This window comes from Stenella coeruleoalba (genome assembly GCF_951394435.1).
Source record: "Stenella coeruleoalba genome assembly, chromosome: 20".
Taxonomy (NCBI): Eukaryota; Metazoa; Chordata; class Mammalia; order Artiodactyla; family Delphinidae; genus Stenella; species Stenella coeruleoalba.
The window spans coordinates 34,528,288-34,546,206 of record NC_137166.1 but is presented as its reverse complement, the minus strand read 5'-3'; positions in this window follow the sequence as shown (position 1 = coordinate 34,546,206).

Below are 17,919 nucleotides of genomic sequence, written 5' to 3'. Positions count from 1 at the left end.
TTTATTTATTCATTCAACTAATGTGTATTGACCACCTACAGTGTGACAAGTATTTGTTGTGGGCACCGGGGATACATCAGGGAACAAAACCGGCAAAACTTCCTGACGTCTGTGTAAGTTATCTGAGGGAGAGATTTGATTTTGTGACAACCGTATTCTTCTCATTATGAATTTTAACACCTTGATATTAAAGCTAAATCATCCTCACCTCATTGGACCACACAATTATGAGACCACAGCTTTTTCTGCTGAAACATCTCACAACTCGGGAGTTGGCTATCTTTTTTTTTTATGACATCAAAATTTTTTTCTATCTTGAGATTTAATTGGAAAATCATCAACATTATAAATTTTATGTTGTCATTTCCATTTTTAAATGTAAGCAGATTCAAGTACTGTGAATCTGACTGTCTGTAAGTGAAAGTTGAAGGTAATTATTATGTTGCCTTGGCACATTTTTGTCGATGGAGAATGGCTTGCTTGGTTTTCATCTATGAAGTTTTTAAAATAAATTTTAATGTGCCCTTTAAATATATATTGTTTTAAAGATATTCCATTTTAAAAAACATGCTAGGAGAAGAATTTGATGTCTGTGCTTGAGGTAAAAAAAAAAAAACAAGGTACACAGAGCCTGTGTTTCTGCTTTAGACTCCTTCCTTCCCTCCCTCCTTTGTATCAATGCCTGTCTGGTCTCACAGCACACTCTTGGGCTCGGGAAGTGTATGTGCATATCCCCTTTGGAAGAGCTTCGATTTTCCCAGTCCTATGACTACATGAATACTTTTTGTATGCCTTTCCTCACAAAGGAACACTCTCCTCCCCACCCTCTTGGGGAACAGGAAAGGGAGGCCCTGACATTGTGCTTGTGTAAACATCATTGAAAGCTTTCCCTGTCTCTTGCATCTTCATAAGTGATTTTTTGTATTATGCTGGGACAGTAGTTCTTTAAATAGAATATTCTCCCATGGAAATCACCCACAGTGCTGAGAGTACACCTTGCAAAAGGTGAGTCTGGCATATAGGGTGCATCCTCAGCATTGCCTAAAAGCTGAAGTTAGGGCTCTCTGGAATATCGCAAACAAATTTATAGCAGTTCATTAGTGTAAGGAATCAGGGAAACAGTGTGCCGCCATCCCCCGTGGAAGAAACAAAGAGCTTCCACACCAGCGCAGACATGAAGCTCTGAAGCTGAAGCTGTTTACATGAGCTCTCATTTATTCTAGAGAAACCCACTTGCCTATTTTGAACCTGTTTTCTTTATAGCATATGTCTCACTGTGTGACCAAAATGGTGTTTATATCCTAGTCACTTGGCAAAAAATTCTGTCATTGCTTCAGAGAGATCCATTTTAAGCCTAAAGCATAGAGCTGGTCAATAGATGGGCTTTGGTAGTCTGAGGAAATGACCTTACTGCAAATTTACAGAGTTGTTTTTTTTTTCTTTTGTTCCCCATAATATTGTTGCTACGTGGGGCTACATTTTTTAACTAGAGGATAAATAGAGGCCTAAATCAGTTTGATTATTTCCACTCATCCTAAATAAGAACTTTTGTTTCTATTCAACAAGATGGGAAAAATTAGGGGCTCTTCATGACATTTCTATTGTCCACTAAATTATTTCAGTTGAAACAGATTTTCCCACATATCCAAGACAATTTCCAAATTATTGCTCTTTAAAGTCTGTTGATATTAAATGGGAAGACAGCAAAATACAAAATTATATTTATAGGACATATGTACAGGAATTATAAAATTTATTTAAACTATAGAAGATGACTGGTAAAGTATATTAATCAGCATATTAACTGATAATTGTCTTTAGTTAGGATTATGATTTTTTTAGCCTTCCATAAACTTCAGTAAATGTATTTTAGAGTACAGTTTTTTTAAATGCCTAAAAGAGAATTTCCTTTTAAGAATATTAAAGTCCACGCAACGTCCATTGGTACCACCAAGGCATTTTCCCCTCTTCCTTGACCTGCAAACCACACATGAGGGTGCTCATAGCAGTGCCTCTCAGACAGGCTATGATATACATTCATCAATAAATCATCTGTAACTAGAAGTAGAAATCTTCTCTTCCCAGCACAAATACATCTCTTTCAAAAGTAGTTCTCTTTTGTGAATGATGTTTGATGTCTTAGAAATGAGGATAACCTTTATTATGTGCATTGCTCTAATCAAAGCATTATTTTGTGTGGTGGACTCAAGGTTACATGTTTAAGAAAAGCATCAGGTGAATCCCAGTAGGAAAATCATCTTATTCATAAACCTTTAACCATTTAAAAGACCGTTAGGCGCTTATACATATGTAAGTTGGATAGAATTAAATAGTATATTTGACAATTGGCAATAGAAAACCATAGCCTTCATTTGCACAGTGCTATCTATTTAAAAACCAGTAAACCTTTGATAGACACACCTCAACATGAGGCTTTCAGATAGTTATTATATCCCATTTTTGGATGTCAAAATGTAGTCTGGCAGAGATAAACTAATTTGCCCAAACTCATTCAGCTGGCAGAGGTGAGATTATTTTCTGTCCCCTGTTCTAAAAACCTGTCCACTTTCTCTGCAACATTGCCCCTCTGAAAAGGCACTCCCGCTGAATCCAGTGACGGTGACGTAGTGCTTCTAGCTAGCAGTTAGCGCTATTAACTTTAAATGTGAATTTTTTTTTCTTATTAGGCAATGAAGTCCAGTTTTAAAAATTTCAAAGATGATAAACCTCTCTTTTTTTCTTCCTTTTTCTCTTTTGCCCCTAAATAGCGTTCCATATATATTACTGTTAGAAACAGATTATTGGCATTCGTGTTACGCTTTTCCATACCTTTTAATCATTTTTACAGCTGTTCACATGACAATTACATATCCACTTTTAAAAAATGATTAGAAAGATGTGCAGAGAAAAGACAACAGCAAAGGAATAAACTACAAGCAATTACCTAAATGATACTTTTTTTTTGCGGTACGCAGGCCTGTCACTGTTGTGGCCCCTCCCGCTGCGGAGCACATGCTCCGGACGCGCAGGCCCAGCGGCCACGGCTCACGGACCCAGCCAGGCGGATTCCTAACCACTGCGTCACCAAGGAAGCCCTAAGTGATACTTTTGTGATCTGACATTTTGCGAAATGAGGGGTAGCGTGTTATTGACACAGCATTACCTTTTTTTTTTTTTTTTTGCGATATGCGGGCCTCTCACTGTTGCAGCCTCTTCCGTTGCGGAGCGCGGAGCACAGGCTCCGGATGCGCAGGCTCAGCGGCCATGGCTCACGGGCCCAGCCGCTCCGTGGCATGTGGGAATCTTCGCAGACCGGGGCACGAACCCGCGTCCCCTGCGTTGGCAGGCGGACTCTCAACCACTGCGCCACCAGGGAAGGCCAGCATTACCTTTTAATTTCCAGGTTTTAACCTTTTACTGGGTGAAGGTGAAATTCACGTGCCATAAACCTGGTCACAACATAATGATAGGACATTTCTTTTTCTAATTTTCACACCATCCAAATTTTTTACCTGTAGGAAGATTGCTTACTTTGTACCAGGTTACATGATGGTACCTAGAAGTAGATGTGTACAATTTACCAATATGTCCTTTTGTAAAACGTATTAATAGCATACTGAGAAGTGGACACTGGGCAAAGTGAGCCAATGGGTTTAAGTGTATAGACTGAACCCACTGCTCTCCCCAGTCAGGCATTTAACAGGATTTGACCCATTGGGTTTATTTGTGAATCATTTGTATTTTCTTGTCATTTTGAAGATTTAAGTTTCAAATATTTTTTAAAGCTCATTTTATTGTGATATGCTATTAATACTTCTTTCTCATCCGTTAAGGAGAAATCCTTTGTTCCCTTGTTCCTTTCCCACCCCATTTCTGTATGTACCAGTGTTCTTTTTACCGTTGCAAGCTGATTGGCCTGACACATCTATGATACCACTCAGAGAGCTTCATCTTATAAATACCAAGCTTATTTTTCCTAGGTGTTTTGAGCACATGGTATAGATATACAGAAACGTATATGGAATATGACCTTTCTTCCTGTGGTGTGTTGAGATGAGTAACTTTGGAAAGTGTCATGCGATCATTGTGTAACATGGACCCAGAAGTCCCTCAAAGATCATGATTTGGGGTAGAAGCACCCAGGCACCCAAACTAACCTAATGAACTTATTAAATTCTAAAATTTAGTTAATCATGAATTTGAGATGTGTAAGATTTTGCTTAAAGTGTGTTTTTGTTTTACTCCTCTTTTGTTTTCCAAAATGCATCTGCCTTATTTTCATACTATGTGAGAACTTTAGCATGAAGGAATGTGCCCGTGAGGAGAGGTAAGCATATGTTAACAAAAGTTAGTGTTGTCACATACGTGTTTAGTTTATAATTTTATAAGTTTTTCGTTTACAGTGCTTAATATTGATTTGGCTATCATATACTATCTTTTTTTGTTAACAAACTCTAAATCAGAAATGTACTTAACCGTGCATTTAGCAGACTGAAAGTAAGGGGAAAAGAGCATGGCAACAAAGTCTTAGATGTTTAAATGAGAATGACTTGATCATGAAAAATACCTAAAATAGAGTCCTGTCTCTTCCACTCAATGTTTCCTCGTCAAGTAAAGTTCAGTTTACTCACTGAATTCCGTGCCACCAGGTACAATGTTATAGTGAACCATGGTTTTAATATCCTTTGAGAAATGGTACATCTGTTGTGTAGTCAGTCTACCACTTTTAGTCTCTGTACAAAATACAAAGGAGTCCTTACCAACCAGAAAAATCTAGAACCTAGCAATTCAAATACCATTCCGAGCAAATATTTAATCTAATAACTGGAACTAAATGTTAGGCCTCATGACAGCTCTATATCCACTAAACAGGTTTTAATAACAGGGTAAGCCCACTGTATCTGGAGCAAAGAGAAGCATACCACGTTTACACAGCCAAATCATTAACCTTTCACGTTCTGACTTCAGCCCTCTAAAAGGGCTCAGGACTATTGCAGTAAGCAACGAGTTTATTTTCAGTGCCTTAAACATTTATAAAATACTCTGTATTTTACATATTGTTTTTAATAGCCAACATAATAAGTACCAAGGACCAGGCTAAATTCTCTACATGCATTGTTGCAATTAATCATTGGGATAATCTTATGATTTTTTTTTTTTAATCTCAGTTTCAGGTGAGGAAACCAATGGTAAATAGATTGCCCAGGTTGAGCTGCAGTGTGTTGAACAGGGATTCAACCTATTCAGTCAGACGGTTAAACAACACATCTTTCCCAGGGACGCATCCCATGAGCCTCATAATCAACTCTGACATATGCAGGATGAAGACTATTACCCCTGTTTCACAGATGGCAAAATCGAGGCCCATACACTGCAGGTGACCTACTCAGCATACAGGCTAATGAGCAGTGGCACTGGACCGTAAACTCTATGTGTGATCCTTTCCTATACCGCTACCCCTACTTAGACTTCTTCTGACACTAGTGAGGGTGTATTCTCTACATTTGTGTTTCTGGCTTGGAATTTAACACTCTGTGGGTCTCTGTGTTGATCAGCAGGGATGGCATAGGATACCTCCATATGCAGCATCTCCGTTGCCGCCCCAGCCCCAGAGCTGTAATAGGCAGAGCTGTTGGCCAAACATAGGAGAGGGGCTTGACCTTGGGCACCGCTGCCCTCCCCCTTCTCTATCTTTTGTTTGACAGGGACATTCCTTCCTCTTTTTTTGTTTCGTTAGTGCCTTTATGTTCTTAAGCACCTCCCCACCATAAAAATAGAAAAGAAGCCGTTAGTCATTTACATTTTAGCCTGGCTGTTTGTGCCTAACTTTTTCTCTAACTGTAAAATGAAAGTCTCTGAAATATCCTGGTTTCCTCCCTGAGAAGAATGAGCTGGGAGTTGGTCTAGACATCAGGACCACCAGAGACCTATTGCCCAGAGATATTTGGACTGTGTAATTGTTGCAGATCAGGCACGTGGAGCAGCTTTTCCTGAGCAGTGGGACTCTCTCTTCTCCCCTTTCTGCTCGAGCCAGGTGTACTCTTGCCCTCCACCCTCTTCCAAGTTGTCAGGAAGCCAGAGGACATTCTCCATTTTCCCAGTGATCCACCTCCCAACAGCAGACATCAGCTATCAGAGTTGGAATACATTGAAGGTGGTCCCAGGGCTGTGGACAGAGCATCCATAGACTTCTGCTTCAGGTGTCTTAGGTGGCAGAGGGAATGCAGAGAGCCTTACCTGCTTGAGACTCTCTTAGTAAGGGTTTCTGTATCTGTGCATTGAGGATTAAGTTATTCACAGCATCAGAGAAGCCCATCACCACGGATGGATAGAGTAGGTGTGAAGAATTAATAACTAAGAAGGGGGGAAAATGCTAAGCATTTGGTTTGTCTGAACACAAGTAAAGACTCTTACAGTCGTTGTGTATTACTTATTAATGTCTGATTACAGTGCTGCATAATAATTATGCATGTCATTAAATACGTCAAATTAACTTTGTCATAAAATTTATGACCATATTAAGTTTTATTCACATGCTCAGTCTTCATAATTTATTGCTTATGAGGCATGGTTATGACTTTAAGAATAATCTCTAAGACACTGTTGCTTTGATGACTGTATTGCTTATCTATGAGTCTAGTTTCTCCATTCATTTGGGAGTTTCATATTACATGGTAATAGTCACTGACTCTGCCTCTAGCGCTGCTGGTGGCAAAGCAGTTTCAGTTGCCCAGTTACTGTGGCTGAGAGGAACTCCCCTCTTGCTGTGAGTTCTCTTGCTATATATTACAGATTAATTCAGTGAACTTTTATTTGCCCCCAGCCATGTAACATTCATTGTGCCAGATGATGTGAATTTAGATATGGATTAGAAGCTTATTCTGTCCTCAGAGACTCATGGTCTAGTAGAGAATCACACCACCTGATAGATGATTGTTCCAAAAGGGAGCAAAAATGAATAAATGACCATGCATCTTCTGTTTCTCTAGGTGTGGGATAACAGAGCTGTTTCTGTATTCGGTTTCCAAATAACATCTCTAAAGCTACCAGCCATCGCTTTGTGCTTTCAGAAGTGAGGAGTGTTGTAGTATAGTACTCATTGCATGGCCTTAGCTTTTTGTGCTGACTGAGAATTTGATAAATGAAAGCCATTCACTGGTAAAATGTAAGTGATTCCTTTAGCCAAGTGCACAGTGGTAGCACCTTTTTAGAATCCAAGTCTAAAGATGTCATCAAACCCCAGGTCCACACACTTCTTAACAAAAAGCCAACTAGAAGAACTTTACTGTTCACAACAAAGGCAAAATGCTGTCAGCAATGAGGCTTAGTACCACAGGGGGCAGAGCCCAATACATTCTTGAAGTTTGTAAGTTTACATAAAAAGGACATATTGGGAAGCCAAGCTTGCCACAGTCAGCTCTCACAATTGCACTTGGCAGGAGAAGCCAGGGTCAGGAATGAAATGGAGAGAGTCAACAGCAGATGGACCAGAGAGGGGACTAGCGTGGGTCCTGGGGTCCAGTGACCTCCCAAATGTTCTAGCGTGGATCTGGCAGTGGACTAGGTAAGTGGATCTAGGTCACGTTTATACCAGAGCTGAGAAAGAGGTTAGTGTGGAGAGAATTTAAATAGCTTACTTTCAGCCCTTCTAAAGAATTGTATCTTCCTAAATGCCAACCCAGGAACATTCCAGATGATCATGCTCTTTAAGGCTATGGTATACCCATAGCAATTAGAGTAGCCCCATGAATAGCAGGGAATAAGCAGCAGCCAGACTTGAAACAACCCCATCCTTCCTTTGTTTGTAGCAATGATTAGAAGCAAAATCCCAGTGTATAAAAATGCACATATTAGTTCATTCTTAAGATAAGAAAGGGTACGGGCATGTCAGTTTCTTCCTCTACACCAAAGCTGTGCTAATTGACAAGTGTCCCATATTAGTAGGAAACTTTGCCACCCACCCACTCCTGCAAGCTAGAGCCTCAAGACCCTCTTGGAATCCTCGCTGGCTCTCCACACCGAACAGGAGAGGAACTCTCACTTGCCTCTTTTTAAATGTTTCTCACGTCTCTCGACCTGCCTCTCAATACCATAGCCTCTGCTGTAGTCATAGCCCTTTGTGAGAATAAACGGGTTTCTTGCTTCTATTCTTCCCCCTCTTCAACCCATCCTCCAGAACCCATGGCTGTGGCTTCTCCTGCTTGCCTAGAGAATGAAGCTCAGATGGTTTTTGCCACTGGTCCTTGGCTCGCTTTCCCAGCCTCACCTCCAGTGACCCTCTGTTGTGCTCTACTCCAGCCCCTCTGAGCTCACCTACGTTCTCTGGACATGCCAAACATTTCCCACTGTTTCTTACCTGTACTCATCCCTCTATTCAGCTCACTACCTTTCTGAAACTTTCCAAAACCCTCCCAGGCAGAATGAATCACTTCTGCATCTGTATGTACTCCAACAGTGAAGGATCCATTACAGTGTTTATAGTGTTGATTATGGTTATTTACTTTTCCATCTTAATTAGCTTTGTAACACCTAGCACAGTAATTGAAACAGAGTAGATACTCAAACATGGATTTATTTATTATTAAAAAAGATTTTTATTTATTTAAAATGAGATGAGGATTTTAGGATGCCGGAAATCTCTGGGTCAAAAAATTAGCTTGATTTTTATATCAGACAGAGTTCTTAGTTTCAAGCAGTATAACAACTCTAGCTCATTCAAGCAGGAAAGGGATGAACTGAAGGCTGTTCGGTTACTTGAAGGTCCTGGGAGGTCCATAGAGACAAGTGTTGGGTACCCCAGAAGCAGGAGCAATACGTAAGATTTCTGCAGGGAACCAACTTGCCACCACTGCTGGGTGCAGATTCCTTCAGATGCACCACCTGTACCTCGAGCCTGACACTAGGCTCAACTGCTCCCTCTGGGAACTGATGTAGCTCCCAGTGCTGCTGCCACCCCAACCAGAATGGGTTCTCTGCAGCCCCCCTTTTCCCATGTCATGGCAAGAGTCAAACTCCATCTGATTGGTGAGCCTGGATCACATGTCTGAGCCCTAGCTGCAAGGGAGGCTGGGAAAGTGAGGATGTGTCTTCCAAGTGGTTGTTGGTCTCCATCTCTCATCAAGGGCCATGAGGTAGGGAAATCCCCAGACAAGAAAGTTAGCTCAGATTGGAGCGGTGGGGGGCAGGGATTTAGGGAAGGTGCAAAAAGAGTGACAAATGGCCACTAGAATTTTCAAGACACCAAGGACCTAATTAAGAGCTTCCTTTGTTGGTATTTCTGATTCTTAACAACAACAAAATGGCATGATCAAATCGGGTTATTGGAGGAGAAATGAGTAAAGGGGATATTTACAAAGGATGGATGGGGTGTAGTGAAATCACAAGGGACAGTGGAGTACTTCAGGAGTAATAACAGTTGTTACCACTCCAGGCCTGAAGAAGCCAGGGGAAGGAGCAATTACCAGACACGGAGAGACAGAGAGTAACCTGACAGGAGCCAAGACCACATAAAACAGACGCAGTCAGCCCTGGGCAACCCCTCAGGGAGAGAACCAGAGTTGTAAATGCCCCAACTCTCCCCCTTCCTTTCCTGTGAACCCCTGCTGAGGCTCCCACTGGCCCCAACCAGAAACCAGAGCCCCAGGGAACCCGTTCAGGCTGTTCACACTCATCAGTCTAGAGGGCACAGAGCATGTTGGAGAAGGGTGAGAGTGGGTCTGGAGGAACACACAGAGGATATGCAACACATGAGGCTTAATCAATACGTCACCAACATTTTTCTTTTCGTGTTATTCAGTTTCTCCTTTGGGGATGTCACTTTACATTTTCAGTACCCCAGCCTACAAGATCGATGATCTTAAAGTGTCCTTCTCATCTTGAGTTTAACGAGACTCTATTTTCCCCTTGTTTGCTATTTAGAATACTCTACCGTATGGTTCAGTAATCTTCACCATTAAAGTTTAGCAAATGCCAACCGGTCCACTTTTTTTTCCTTCCCAGGCTTGGGGAAAAAAGGGGGGACTTGTGACCTGTGCACACACAATGTCAAGAACATCCCTTTCCAAATCTTCATGCACATGTCCTCCGTCTGTGTTGTCTCAGCACAGAGTCCCTGCCGTTTGTCCATCTCTGTCTCCTCCTCGTCAGCATCTAGCCTTCTAAAGGAAGCAGGTGTAAGAGTTATCATTAAAATGAGTCCCAGGCCATTACCAGCAGTTATAAGCCCCTCAACGATTTATGCAGTGTAACCCCTAATCCTTTTGAAGTACATGGTGACTTGTGCAAAAACAACCAGTTCTTGGCTGTTTACTCTGCAAAAGAATGTCGAGGGGAAAGCTTGATCGTTGTCTTTGAGTATATGATGGGTTCCTTCACAGAATATGGAAACCAATTGTTTTTCATCCTCCCGGAGACCCCTACTGCAAAATAAAAAATAATGCAGCCCACAAACTTGATGTCTTTCCAACAATGCCACCCATAACTTATGGAACGTATGCCTCTCTGATTTCAAAGTTCTCTCAGGGGAATTGAGGTATATCATGAGATATGTAGGTAAAAGAAGAATATTATCTTTTTACTTAAAAGAATTACATTAACATAATTCTTATTTAAAATGCAAATGATAGAGAAATATACAGAACTAAGGGCAGAAGATATCACCCTTTATGTATCCACTTCCTCTCCCCCCTTGTCTCCACTTATCCCCCTAACAGCATTAGCAGTATGGCAGAAAATAAAAAGATTTTTTTCTAATCACGTTATTACAAGCTATGTCCTCATAGGTTGTTGAAGTTGAGGTCTTGAAGCAGTGTTTACTCTGCTGGTCTGTCAAGGCCCAGCAGCCTTGACAGAACCCAGGATCTGCATCTCACTCTGTGAGTACAAAAACCGTTTCCAAAGCTGCAAACCCGGGCTGTGTCACATGGCGCCCACTTCCAAGGGGTTCCTGAGATCCTTCTATCCACTTATTTACTCTAAGTGCTAATGTACATTTTTGACTTGCCACTTTCCTACCAAAATAGGGATTTGCTTTGTTTTTTGTTTTTTTTAAGTTTGGATGAAGGACTCTACTGCTAATGAATACTTGAAATCCCTAGGTGTGGTTTTTGGCATTTGTAGACATCAAATACCAAGAGCATTTGCTTGCCAAGAGCAGAATATTTATACTTTTGTTAGAAGGAGGTGTCCAAGAAATGAGTATGGTTGATACTTAATGTGAGTATAAGGATGCTCGTTTCCAGTATTACACCAAATACATTGAGTTTTCCACATGGATTTTAGGGATGTGTCAGGAGAACTTTGAAAGCTGCTCAAGTCCCTCGTCCTGTAGAAAGAACTCCCTGACCTGGCCCTCCCTGGCCCTTCTCTTCTCTAGTCTGTCAGACTACAGTATCAACATCCAAAATCTAACCAGTTCTCTCTCACACACACACCCCACTTCTACAACCATGGCCCAAAGACCATCATCTGTCCCAGGGACTGTTTGCTGTGGCCTCCTCCTGTTGTCCCTGCTCCCACCCTCCATCCCCTACAGTCTCTTCTCAGTACAGTAGCCATCATGACCCTTTGCAGTGTAAGTCAGATCCTGTCACTCTTCTGCTCAAAACTACCCAGAGGATCCCATCTCAATCTGAGTGGAAGCCCAGGTCCTAACGATGGCTGACAGGTCTTGGCACTATCGCTTCCCCACCCTCCTTATCTCCGAGCTCTCTTCTCCTCTCCTTCTCACTTACTCACTCTGGCCTCTTTGCTGTGCTCTTGCTTCAGGGCCCTTGCACAGGCTGTTACCTCTGCCTCTCCAGCTCTTCTCAAATCTGCAATGTTCACTCTCTCACCTCCTTCAAGTAATGGCTCCAATGGCACCTTCTCGGTGACACCTACCCTACCTGCTTTTAAATTTGTAATCTGACCTCTCCCCAAATTCAGGTTTCCTGCAGCTCCTCTGTTTTTTCCACAGTACTTATTACCTTCAGTCATGCTGTGTAATTTACTTGTATATCATGTTTCTTGCTTGTGTCTCCATTAGAATATAAGTTCCACAAGGGTAGGGATCCTTATCTTTTTTGTTCACGGACATATCTGCAGTTCCTAGAACAATGCCTGGCACATAATAGGCACTCAGTAAATGTTGAATGAATGAGCACGTTCTGAATTTCAGTGGAAAAAGTTACCAAACGATGACTCAATGTTACATAAACATTCAGCGACATACTGTTTTTGGTATCAGGGTGATGCTGACCTCGTAGAATGAGTTTGGAAATGTTCCTTTCTCTGCAATTTTTTGAAATAGTTTAAGAAAGATAGGTGTTAACTCTTCTCTAAATGTTTGGTAGAACTCACCTGTGAAGCCATCTGGTCCTGGACTTTTGTTTGTTAGGTGTTTATTGATTACTGATTCAAGTTCATTACTGATAATTTGGTCTGTTCATATTTTCTATTTCTTCCTTGTTCAGTCTTGGAAGATTGTACATTTCTAGGAATTTGTCCATTTCTTCTAGGTTGTCCATTTTATTGACGTATACTTGTTTATAGTCATCTCTTATGATCCTTTGTATTTCTGTGGTGTTGATTGTAACATCTTTTTCACTTCTGATTTTTTTTTTTTTTTTTTTTTTTGCTGTACGCGGGCCTCTCACTGTTGTGGCCTCTCCCGTTGCGGAGCACAGGCTCCAGACGCGCAGGCTCAGCGGCCATGGCTCACGGGCCCAGCCGCCGCTCCGCGGCATGTGGGATCCTCCGGGACCGGGGCACGAACCCGTGTCCCCTGCATCGGCAGGCGGATTCTCAACCACTGTGCCACCAGGGAAACCCACTTCTGATTTTATTGATTTGGGCCTTCTCTCTTTTTTCTTGATGAGTCTGGCTAAAGATTTATCAATTTTGTTTATCTTTTCAAAGAACCAGCTCTTAGTTTCGTTGATCTTTTCTATTGTTTTTTTAGTCTCTTTTTATTTATTTCTGCTCTAATCTTTATGATTTCTTCCCTTCTACTAACTTTGGGTTTTGTATTTACCTTTAATTAATTTAAATTTAAATAAAAGCATGTTGTTTCTTTACTGGACAGCTGAGCTCTAAACCACTAACTAATAGTGCATCTTAGATGTACCTGTCAGAGTGGCAAAGAGTTCTTTAACTCTTTGTTATAACTGTTATTTAAAGATGCATCTTCGTGAGATTCCCTGAAATGATGCAGCCCACAAACTTGATGTCTTTCAAACAATGCCATCCAAAACTTATGGAACGTATGCCTCTCTGATTTCAAAGTTCTCTCAGACAAAAAAAAAAAAGGGTATGTTGTCCAAATGCATTATGTTCTTTTTTGTTGAAAAAGAAATGGAGGATCAAAATGTTCTGACTCTAATTTTTTCCTTATTTAAGAGCATAATTGTGTAAGATAAAAATAAAGAAAAGCTAATGACAAGAGGTAGAGCGTGACACTGCAGGTTCAGCTAAAAATCACAGTTACATTTCTATTGCTTTTTGAATTGTATTTTTTTATTTTGGAAACTTGAAAAAATGTAAAACTATTTTTTTTAAAGGGGGGAAGGAGCAACCAGCAATATTCCCACCACCTGGAATTAATCACTGGCATATTTGATCCTGTCTTCTTTCTATGTATATAATATATTTTTTAATTATACAAATTATATATGAGTGAATTCTCCCTTTAAAAAAATAGCATCTTATTGAGTTTAAATCTCCCTTTGCCTATCCATCCAGCCATAGTCTCCTTCCCTTACTCTCTGAACTTGGTGTGTATCCTTCCAGCCATTTCATATAGTTTTACATATATATATATATATATACACATATACATATATATGCATATACTTAGAGACACATAATATTGTTTGCATGGATTTTTTTGACATTTATATAAATAATATCCCACTGTATTTTGTTCTGCAACTTTTTTCACTTTTATCGTTGTTTTTCAGCTTCATGCATTTTTGCTACGTTTAAATCTATATTAGTGTTCCTAACTATTAAATCAAATGAACATACCACAGTTTTAGTTACCCATTCTCTTGCTGATGGATATTTAAGTTACATCCGGTTTATTTCAAATAATGCTGTAATAGATTTTAAAGCAAGGGTTGATTTTGCCTTTCATTGTGTACTCTAAAATTAGAGTGTTTCTTCTGGGCTCTTTTCCTCTTTTCCTTTTCTACTTATTGGATTCTGCTATCTATAATTATGCTGCAAGTGATTTTAGATGTTTAAAAATTATTTTAAATAACATACCTTTTCAGACAGAAATCATGCAGACTGGAACTAGTCCACCAGGTTTGAATCCCAGCTCTACCACCTATTACCTAGAAACCTTAGGCAAATCACTTCCATTCTTTGTTTCTCAGTTCCCGCAACTGTAAAATGGGTCGTAATACCACAAGCCTCTTGCGACCAGTGTGAAGGTTAAGTGAGTCGTAACACGTCAGAACATCCTCGAGCAGTGGTTGGCACAGACAAAGTACACTACAGATGAGGACAGTCGTCCTTCAAATATTTCAAGATTCTTGTAATGAGGAAAAGCACTGTAAATTTAGCGCTCTCTGAAAGGTATACAGAAGTTAAAGAGCAGCTAATTTCTCTAATTGTCATGTTATATTCCATTAGTGATACAGAAAAATGGACAAATACAAACACTCCTGGGAACAACTGATCAATGCAGAACTATCTTTTATAGATTCTCCGTGACACACTTTTTTTTTTTTTTTTGGTTGCGTTGAGTCTTTGTTGCTGCGCGTGCGCGGGCTTCTCATTGCAGTGGCTTCTCGTTGCGGAGCACAGGCTCTAAGCGCGTGGACTTAAGTAGTTGTGGCTTGGGGTCTCTAGAGCGCATGCTCAGTACTTGTGGTGCACGGGCGTAGTTGCTCCGCGGCATGTGGGATCTTCCCAGACCAGGGCGCGAACCCGTGTCCCCTGCATTGGCAGGCAGATTCTTAACCACTGTGCCACCAGGGAAGCCCTCCATGACACGCTTTTAACCACCCAAGCTCAGTGCTTGCCTACTCCAAACACTTAAAAATCAACAATTTAAAAACCAGAAAAACAAAAGATATAACCTTGTACCACATCTCCAAAAGTCTGGCTCATTACAAGTGCAATTGTACGGTTATCTGTGTAAATATTTGTTCACTTCTTCCTCCCCCGCTAGTCTGTAAGCCCCATGAAGTCCAAGGCAAAGTAGATGCGAATGCATATTGGTTAAATTCACTTATTAATATGTATTTAGAGTCAGTTTGGTGGACCCTTTGTTCTCATCGAATGTTTTGTAATTTGTTCTGCCCGCAGTTCCTGGCCAAACGCCCTTCCACCAGCTTACCAGAGAGTGCTGGTTTGAGTGAGAAGAGCTGAGTTTGAGACCTGACCCCCCCCACACACGTACACAAATGGACCAGTAATTGACATAACCTCCCAACACTTCAGTTTTTTCAACTATAGGGGAGATGTGATGTAAAAATGTAGGGCTTTTAAATGTTGAAAGTGGAATTTCATCAGAAATTCCTTTGAGGACAGCACTGGATCTTAAAATGAAGACTGATGTATACACATGACAAAATATGAACTTGAAATATTTTATGTTTGCAATTTACACTCTCTCCTTACCTTGGTCAATCATTCTGAAACAAGTTCGCCCCTCCCCACCCTCCCCAGCTCCTCCATTCCAGAAGGATGCAATACTGAGCTGTGATGTTTTCAGAAGTGTTTTCTGAGCATTGGTAGCTTAACTAGAAGCGTCCTCTCTATTTTCTTCTTGCTATTGCATATGGGATAACTGCTCTCACCTGTTAACCCCCAGCAGAAAATCTGCCTGCCGAACAATAGCTTGCAAACACAGCACAGCACTCTGTGTGTGAGGCATAAAGGAGTCAGTGGGCAGGGCGTGGGGTCAGCCTGCTGTCGGGGGCAGGCTGGTTTTTGTTGGCACGTCCCTTTTGTGAAGGATGTAGTCCTTGTTCTACAGTCTGTACCAGGCTGCACATCATCTCTTTACTTGCTATCCTTGAACTAACGGGGTATTTTCCCCCAGCCATAAATGGGTTGGTGTGAGATAAGCTTCTCCTGCTGAGGGAATCACTTCTGCACCGAGTCCTCTTTGTTAATCTTTTGCAAAATAAGTCAGTTTTCTGTCGAAGAGAAAGCAATCATTAATTTTTCATAAGAGCAGCAAAGTTGTGAATAGCAGAGGACCTCTTGAATAAAGAGCTTAGAGGTTCCAAAGAGAGACAAATAACAAAGCCCAGGGGAAAAAGAAAAAGTATATTCTTTCTTATACTATTTATCATCCTCCCCCAACCCCGTCTGCCCTGTTAAGAAGGAAGAAGCCATTTATGCAAGCTAACAGTTCTTCAAATCTCATGAACCTTAATTTTAATCCTTATCAGTACCTTTTTAAATGAATAATACAGTGACCTTCAGCTTTGTCCTATATTATGTGAGGTTGATTTGTAAAGACGGCTTTAGTTTTTTAAATTAAGGCAGAAGCTATATGTATTCTACTCAATTCTAGCATTAGAGTTATCCCAAGTGTGGCATTTATGTTCTTTCTTTTTTTTGGTATAAATAAATATCAAAGTAGGAAGACCAGTGTGAACTCTACAAGGAATAATAAACTAAAATAATAGGGCATTGATTTTGTTCAAGGTGTCTAAATGCATTTTTATGATTGTGTATGTTTATAGCTTCACACAAGTGACATGAATTCTGGGCAATTAAAAAGGGCATGAATTTTAAGACATTTAGGAAGAGGATCTGCTTTCTAATAGCTCTGCATTTTACCCAGTTGTGGTTCATGAGGAAAACACTGCAGATTTCAGACCTCCACCTTGTAGAGTTATTGCCATTTTGTATTGTTTTACAGTATTATTATCAGGAGACGACATTAGGGGGCTGTATTTTGGCTGCTGAAGTGCTATGTGTGGATATAACAATTTAATAAAGAAGCCCAGGGATTCTGATACAATGCATGTGTATTTTCTTTTTGAATTTTCTCCAGTCAAGGGTTCTTTGGGTCTTGTCAGTGAGGTCTCAACCTTTTGTCGTACTGAATGAGGGAGACATGGACCCCAGGAGCCTGAGAGCCTGGCAAGTTCACAGATTCCTTTACGAAGGGAGGGGACCCCCATGTGGACAGCCTTCCACATAATGAATTAAGACAATTGATTCTCTCATGAATTTCAATAAAATAATAGACACACCCTACACTGCTGGCCTCACTTCTCTGTCCTTTCTCTCCGTCCTTCTTAGGGCATTACTGCTATTCTTTAAAATTTTTTTTTGGTTTTATCTAAATTATTCAAGTAATAAAATATTGTTATAAAGTAATAAAAGTAATAAAATAATAAAAGTAATAAAGTAATAAAATATTCAAGTAATAAAAATCAACTCCTTAAAAAAATTAAAACATTACAGATAAGTGAAAGTCACCTTGGACCCCTACCACCATTACAGGTTCCTATTGCCCTCCACTCTCCCAGTAACCATGATCGGTTAATCTGTATCCTCTGAAATGGTTTTCATACTTTTAAGCATGGTACCTGTGATTCAATAGCATTAAGCAACTAGACAGCATTGTTTTTAAAAGATTTTTCCCCATGTCAGTATAATATTGTATGTCTCTTTCTGCGGGTAGCTTTTTCACTCGTTAATATTTCTTGGAGACCTTTTCATGTTAATCCATATAGATTGACTTCATTTGTTTTAATTGCTTCATAACATCTCATGGTATGCCTGTGCTATAGTTATTTAGCTTTTCTCCCATACAGGGGCACTTAATTGTTTTTCCAGTTTTCCACTATTAAAAATGCTGCAGTAGTATGTGCCTTCTTGGGCACAGAAGTGCTTCTCTAGGTTTATACCTACAGGTGGAAATGCTGGGCCACAGAATATGCACATTTTACAGTTTAACAGACTGGG